Source organism: Lathyrus oleraceus, chromosome 5, assembly GCF_024323335.1.
Source record: "Lathyrus oleraceus cultivar Zhongwan6 chromosome 5, CAAS_Psat_ZW6_1.0, whole genome shotgun sequence".
NCBI lineage: Eukaryota > Viridiplantae > Streptophyta > Magnoliopsida > Fabales > Fabaceae > Lathyrus > Lathyrus oleraceus.
The window spans coordinates 333,487,033-333,495,439 of NC_066583.1; the positions used below are offsets into that span (position 1 = coordinate 333,487,033).

Here is an 8,407-nt window from a genome sequence, read left to right on the forward strand (position 1 = left end):
AACATTTCTCTAATCTTTAGAATCTTGCACCAAGTCATACATCAACAAAAATTGTATTCATGTAAGAAAAAAATTCAACCACTTTGTTCATGTAACTTGTACCAATAAATCATTCATGGAACAAAAATATATCTACATATAAGTTTTTTTTAATCGCTTCTGTTTTGTCATTAAATCTTTCTTTTCCTGGTTCTCTTGCTCTTCAACCTTTAGAGTTGCTACTTGCAAGTCCAGCTGTGCTGACCGCCTATTTTAGCTACTACTTCATATGTCTTTCCCACTGAGCGAGTATCAGTGTCAACATGCGATCATATTCCACTATGAGAACCTGTTGTTATGTCAAAATTCCAAAGTAATATTATAGGGAAGCTTCTAAACAATAAATATTGCTGCAGCATTCTACATGTTCTCCGAGTAGAGGTGAGCATATGCTTGCAGATATACAGCAATTACGGATTTACTTACCATTTCACAGAACTTATGGGTCAGTACCGGGGACGTTTGGGGGATGACTGATGTTCCAATCCACTCGTGCTGTTGTCACATCTCCTGACGAAATGATCAAGAGTTTTCTGCTTTGCAGGGCTTCTCGATGGCGGTTGATCATCTGAGACCTTTAAGGTGTTCTCATGACCATCACAGATTGTTGTTGAAACTGAACTATCTATCAGCTAAGCTTAGCAATGAGATATTTTCATTTAAGAGATGTTTTCTTTTAAGAGATAATCTATCACAAATTTTATGATATCACCACAATTCCTAAAACAATACCGTGCTTGTACTCTCTTACTGTTGATGCTGATTTTATTTAAATTACAACAGCATTTGAGATCACGATTTTCCTTTCTTTTCAACTTAACAGCAACCATGTTTGAAAATATACCTATCCAATTCTATGAACACGGTCTTCGGCCTGAATTAGATCACCAGGAGTCCAAGACAATTCTGCAAAGAGGACGGTGCTGGCAGCAGTCAATGTTAACCCGACACCTCCAGCTTTGATAGATAGCTGCAGGACAACAAAATCAACAGGAAATTATCATCTCTAAATTGAGCCACATTTTACACCAGATAGTCCAAACTAAACAGATCAAACAGAAAAATGATTACAACAAAAATAGGAATCAAATTGCAATACCACTGCTGCCTTGATAGAATCTTTTTCCTGAAACTCTGTAACCAATTGTTGCCTTGATCCAGAAGGTGTACCTCCATCAATCCGGATACAACCAACCTTTTTTTTCTGGAAATTTTGAACAGTTCTCATAAGTGTTTATCATCACTTATTGATGAAATATTTAAAATATAAGAAACTTGCAACCTGCCTGCAACAATCATTACATACATAGAATTACCACATGTTATGGTGATCAACAGCTTGATTTAATCACAAGCAGAAGAAAAAAAAGTAAGGTAAGAAAATTGAAGCGGACACCTTTTTAATTAAGATTACAAAATAAATTGTAGCATTATGCCCTACATTGTCTCTTTCGGTACTATATTTGCACGTCAAGATCTATGGTTTGGAAACATAATTTAGATATTAAAAATACCATTGCACTAGGGAATGTGTACTTTAATTAACTAGTGTTGAAGTTTCACAAATTTGTTTCATGGAAGGTTAACCATCACAAATATTTCGAGCACTGAACATAAACTAACTACATATAGGAACTTGAAGGGATCAAAATTAAGGAGATGAGATACACATTACAACAAAGTAATATCTTATATATCCTTGTAGAATTAAAGGCATAAATGTGCGTTGAGTGAGAAAGCTAAAACAAGATCCAAAGTTTTTAATGCTATTTAAGTTCATATAGATCGCAGCAGTTGAAAGTATTAATCTTCAACTGCTTTAAAGGGAAGAAGCTGCGGCATACCTCGATTACAGTTCCAAGATAATCAAGAACAGCTGGAATCTTGGCTTCAGCAGAATCAGTATAAATCTGGAATTGAATGAATCAAAGGTTCAGTGTTAAATCACACAACAGTCATAATGTTGAAGATCCAACCCTATAAAATGAAGAAACTTGCCAAGAGGGTGAATCAGAAGTTGAGTCCTAGATACTATGGACCTTATGAGATACTGCAGAAGATTGGGGCAGTAGCCTACAAGCTGAAGCTGCCTGAAGATACTAGAGTACAGCCTGTTTTTCATGCCTCTCTTCTAAAGAGAGCTATCACACCTTCTTTGGAACCCCAGCCCCTACCAGCATGTATGAACGAGGAATGGCATCTTGAGCCTACTCCTGAGAAGATTATAGAGGCCAGGAGAAATGAACAAGGGGAATTAGAGGTTTTAGTGAAGTGGAAAAACCTCCCTGATTTTGAAAATTCTTGGGAATAAGAAACAAGATGAAGACAGAATTTCCAGCTAGGAGAAATCCCCCCTAGGAGAGTCAGGCCTCTCGAAGTGCCTATTTTCAGATTTTTACTTCATCTTTTCTGCACTTTTGTATTACTAGATTCCCATTTGAACATCTAGTACTGAATCACAATTATTCCTCATAATCATTATTCTGTGTACTTGTCTTTTATTTTTCCTAATTGATTCTATCAGTGACAACCCCAGCAATAAATGTCTATTTGAATTTTATATATAAAGAATGAAGTGTCACCGGAAGGAAAGCCAAGATTGAGAATGGCCAGCCATGTATCACACCAATAGCAGAGACAACAACTGCTGCAGCATGTTTATCAAGAAGAAATAAACCCGAAGCAAGAGAGATTGCATACATGGGAAACGAACTTGACAAGAAACCTGAACAATGAAATACTTTATGTGAGGTTGAGAATCATCATCAAATGCAAGTATGTATAATTATGAGACAAAAAAGAGCAAAAGTCTCACTTGTGCTAGCAAAGAAATAGTCGTTGGTTAAGCACGGCATAGCAAGTGTATAAGAAGCAAGTCGTTTTCCATACTTTCTCGAAAGAGCTACCACAAGAACAGTCTACGTGGAAAGCGAGAGAAAACCAACAAAAAATCTCACAGCATAGAACACTCTAACCTACAACAGTAAAAGACAAAGGTGTCATGAAGAGCATATGCAAGGAGAAAACTTCAATCTACAACAAATCAATAACCAAGCACGAGTGCAATCTTACTTTTTGATCACCAAACAACCACAAAGTTGGTCGAGCCACTATTTCATGAAATAAAAGGTACAAATACGAGAGAAGAGAAAATTGTGAACTGCAAAACAAACACACCAGAACTCCATTGTCAATACCGTAGCGAAAAAAATAGCTTAAACTAAACCTAAAATATCCCCAGCCAATACTGGGTATTGAATCGCAAACTATAAAAGAAAAATATAGTTTCAAGTCGCATAGAGACTTGGGGAATTGAGCTAACAGAACTATAAAAGAAAAATATTTTCAAAAAAAATCAACTACTGTTATTTCAAGTTCAAGAAATCGTCAATTCTGATAGTTTCAGAAGAAAACCAAACACACAGACACACTTCTATCATATGTTTGAAAGAGAGAAAATCAATAACATTCAACACCGTAAATCCAAACAAACTAACAAAGACAGGAAGAAAACTGAACCATACAAGATGAAAGTAATGATTTAATTAATAAAAAGACGTCGATACAACGAATTGAAACAATGAACCAATTCGACAAATTGAAACACCGAATCAAAAATACAAATAGAGGGAGAGAAGAAAAGCATATTCGAACCTAAAAATAGATTTCTTTGATGAAGAGAATGTCAATCGAACCCTTGAAGCGATGAGAAGAAGAAGCATTTCTTAAACTCTTTAATGAGAAACGATGAAAAGCAATTTCTAGAAGCGATTTTGGGGAGTGATTTCTGGAAGTGATTGTGGGAAACAATGAGAAACGGTGAGTACGAGTGATTTCTGGAAAGGGTGGGAACAAAACTCAAAATCAAGAACATTACCCTAGCGATTTCTGGAAACGAATTGATTTCTGGAAGCGATTACCTTAGGGATTTCTGGAAGCAAGAGTTTGAGAGAAAACTGAAGCTGAAGCGTGAGTTTACTGAAGCGATTACCTTTACTGAAGAAAAGTAAGAACAACAACGAATGAATCAACTTTAATATCCAAAGCAGCGTAAAAGAGAGTATAGAAAACGGTAAAGAAGAATGATGAAGCCGTTGTGGGTTGTGAAGATTTCCGAGCAATCACGTTCTTTGTTCCTTTTTCACTATTTCTTGCACTTCATCGATGATGAAAAGTTTCTAAAATGTGAAATGAAAAGAAAATTTGGAACATGAGAAGTCATGGTTATATTTTAGGCGGTAATGATAAATTGTACTTAGGGATTCCTAAATTTACACCCTATTTTAATATAACGGGTTTAATATAAATTTAGTCATTTATATTGTTATAATTATACACCCTATTTTTAAATATAGGGTGTCTATTGTTATATTAATATTCCAAAATTTACACTCTATTTTAATATAACGGGTTTAATATAAATTTAGTCATTTATATTGTTATAATTATACACCCTATTTTTAAATATAGGGTGTCTATTGTTATATATTAATATTAAAATTTATTATTTTTTTAAGAAAATTTAAGATTAAACAAATAAGAATAATAAAAGTTATTGTTTAAGGCACGAATATTTTATTTTTATTTTTAAATTTACACCCTTTTTTTGAATATCAGGTGTAATATAGAGTTGATAATAAATAATATTTGAATTTACACCCGTTATTTAAAAATAGGGTGTCTATTGTTACGTACTAAAATTCAAAATAAGACTTTATTTACAAAACTGCCACCGCATTTGCTTTTTACACCCGTTTTTTGTAAAACGGGTGTAAATTTACAAATTATATTATTCTTTTTGTACTAGTGCGGGCCGTGTCAAGCAAGGGAGCAGAAGAAGAAAAACAGTAGCCTGACACAGCCACCCGTGTCAACTGACACGGGCCATGTCAGGCAGAAATCCTAACCGCATTAGGCGTGCCAGGGGCGTGTCAGGAGAAGCAGTAGGATGACACGGCCACCCGTGTCAGCTGACACGGGCCGTGTCAACCAAAGCCCAATATTTCCAATTTTCTTGGGCTTTTCATTCTTCGGGCTTTGTGGAGACATCTGTGGACCTGTCCAACTGTTGTTGGGAACTTTCACTATAAAAAGAGGTCTTCTACCAAAGGAAAAATTATCTTGGAATACAGCCAACCATAGTAATGTGAAGCAATCAAGTATTACAGAGATCAACGAATTTGGAGAGCTAAAGAGATTCATGAGCGGGAGCGATTGAAGATCAAAGTCATCCAATTACTTGTAATGTGTAATTTTTATCTTGAATTTGTTTTAAACAATATGAGTAGCTAAACCCTCCAATGCTAGGAGGTGTCCCTGATTTAGAATTGTAATGAATTTGAGTTTACATTTGCAGTTATAATATTTTATTTACGGTAACCTTTTGATGTGTTTATTGCTTTCTCTTTCGGACCAATTGAGATTGATCTACGGTTATCACTTAGGCTGGACCTCCAGTGATAAGGTTTTCACTAGGTTACTCTGCAGTAGATATCACCTAGGACTAGGGATACCCTGTATGAACCAGAGCATTCTTGATATTATACAGCTTAACTTCTCCCTAATTGGCTATGGACATAGGAATTAAGGTAGATTGATTAAGGGTTTTCTCACCAAGGACTTGGGAGAAAATACCCTGGAGAACTGGTAGTAATTGATATTTGTTAATGCAATAGTAACTCAGAGTTATTACAGGGATAAATCATACACATTCCCTGGCATTATTCCTTTTTCTCTATAAACCCTTATTTTCTTATTTCTTTATTATTTTCCTTTTACACTCAAAAACCCAAATTAATACTTTTTATTTAATTGAATGGTAATTTAAACTCAATACTAACGTGCAGTCCTTGAGATCGACATTCGGGGAATTTCCCCATTATTACTATAAAAGGCAAAATAGTACACTTGCTATTAACACTTGATCGGAAAAATAGCAAGTGTACTATTTTGCCTTTTACAGTAATAATGGGGATATCCCCGAATAACGATCTCAAGGACTGCACATTAGTATTGAGTTTAAATTATCATTTAATTAAACAAAAAGTATTAATTTGGTTTTTGAGTGTAAAAAGAAAATAATAAAGAGATATGAAAATAAGGGTTTAGAGAGAAAAAGGAACAATGCCAAAGAAGGTGTATGATTTATCCCTGTAACAACTCTAAGTTACTATTGCATCAACAAATATCAATTACTACCAGTTCTCAAGGGTATTTTCTCCCAAGTCCTTGGTGAGAAAACCTTTAATCAATCTACCCTAATTCCTATGTCCATAGCCAATTAGGGTGAAGTTAAGTTGTATAATATCAAGAATGCTTTGATTCATACAGGGTATCCTTAGTCCTAGGTGATATCTATTGCAGAGTAACCTGATGAAAACCTTATCACTGGCGGTCCAGCCTAAGTGATAACCATAGATCAATCTCAATTGGTCCGAAAGAGAAAGCAATAAACACATCAAAAGGTTACCGTAAACAAAATATTATAAATGCAAATGTAAACTCAAATTCATTACAATTCTAAATCAGGGACACCCCCTAGCATTGGGGGGTGTAGCTACTCATATTGTTTAAAATAAATTCAAGATAAAAATTACACATTACAAGTAATTGGATGACTTTGATCTTCAATCGCTCCCGCTCATGAATCTCTTCAGCTCTTCAAATGCCTTGATCTCTGTAATACTTGATTGCTTCACAATACTATGGTTTGATGTATTCCAAGATGATTTTTACTTTGGTAGAAGACCTCTTTTTATAGTGAAAGTTCCCAGTAATAGTTGGACAGGTCCACAGATGTCTCCACAAAGCCCGAGAAAATTGGAAATATTGGGCTTGGGCTGATAGGGCCCGTGTCAGCTGACACGGGTGGCCGTGTCAGCCTACTGCTTCTCCTGACACGCCCCTGGCATGCCTAACACGGTTGGGATTTCTGCCTGACACGGCCCGTGTCAGCTGACACGGGTGGCCGTGTCAGGCTACTGTTTTTCTTCTTCTACTTCCCTTGCCTGACACGGCCCGTGTCAGGTGACACGGGTGGCCGTGTCAGGCCTCCTATACCGGTTTTTTCTGCTCTTTTGCCTATCGGACTCTCGCACTGTCATGTTTTGAGTTCTCCGGTTCTTCTACCTGGATCTGTCTGACAAAAACACAGCTATCCCACGCATAAAATCAAGATAAACAAAGTAAAACATAATAAAGATTAAAAATGCGTCAATAACATAACGGAAGTAAATCTACTCGAATTGTACCTTAAATGCTTGCACAGTGTATCAAATGTTTCTGTTTTGCATCGGATCAGTAATGAAAACTTACTATAACTGGTGCTTGATCAACTGTATTGTTTGTAATGTATGAATTGCTTGATATATCAATTTCTTGTGTGTTTGGTGGTCTCTTGTGAGATGAGTTCTATACCCGAACTCGAGTGCACTTATGATAGGAGAATGGCATAGTCTTGTTGACTTATGTCGAGTTATTCCTTAGCAACTTGACTTGCAAGCCGATTCACTTGGTGGAGGTTATGTTGGGATTAATAATGTCACACGAGTAGTCGTGGTTAGGCATTACTCTTTCCAATATAAACCTTAGAAGCCAAGGACCTTAGATTACCTAGCCCATCTTGGCCTATTTTAGGATGTAGTGCGAAGATTGTTCAAGTGTAAGATTTGATACGATTGTTACGCGATACTACACTCATAAGAGTCTCTCTTGAGAATATTTTTGGAATACGAGTAGTCATTTAACCGATAATATCCGAAAGATGGGATGATGACTATGGGAACCTCTTGTAGAACGTGATTGTCAGGTTTAACCATAGTACACTCCCTTTGGGTGGTTCTTAACCGAGACTCCATGCTCGTGACTTGCAACAAACCCTTGATTCATGGTATAATCCACCAAAATGGATGATTTATATTAAGGATGACTTGATCCATTCCATGACCTTTGTGTGGTGTGATTTGCTTGATCCTTGAGTGTGATTGTTGCATCCATGCATTCATGCATTCATACACATCCATATCATCAACAATGAGAAAATTTTCAAGGAACTTAAGAGGTCTATTTGCAAATTTTCAAACATGGATAAGCAAAGAAGGAATACAAAGAAGTATAGTTTCAGACAACCCGACTTGAAAGATTTAAGGAGTTTGACATCCTATGTATTAGACCCCTTGGAGTTCAAAGCTCGTCATGGGAAGCTTCTGTCTATTCTTGCTACTCGGGTGGATGAAGGTCTGATGAGTGTGTTGGTGCAGTTCTATGATCCTTTGTACCATTGCTTCACATTTCCGGATTTCCATCTTTTGCCTACGCTTGAGGAGTATGCCTATCTTATGGGTATACCTATCCTAGATCAGTTGTCGTT

General features: G+C 36.3%; 2 long non-coding RNA genes across 2 annotated transcripts; both read right to left on the reverse strand.

Moving 5' to 3' along the window:
- Positions 1-215: 215 nt before the first annotated feature.
- Positions 216-1,259, reverse strand: LOC127084437 (uncharacterized). Its single transcript, XR_007788712.1, has 3 exons — positions 1,139-1,259; positions 466-1,009; positions 216-328 (listed from the first exon to the last, which is right to left on the reverse strand). It is a non-coding gene; the product is annotated as an uncharacterized LOC127084437 (long non-coding RNA).
- Positions 1,260-2,621: 1,362 nt separating this feature from the next.
- Positions 2,622-4,304, reverse strand: LOC127084438 (uncharacterized). The gene is made up of 4 exons (XR_007788713.1): positions 3,694-4,304; positions 3,112-3,199; positions 2,855-3,014; positions 2,622-2,764 (listed from the first exon to the last, which is right to left on the reverse strand). It is a non-coding gene; the product is annotated as an uncharacterized LOC127084438 (long non-coding RNA).
- Between the last annotated feature and the right edge of the window lie 4,103 nt (positions 4,305-8,407).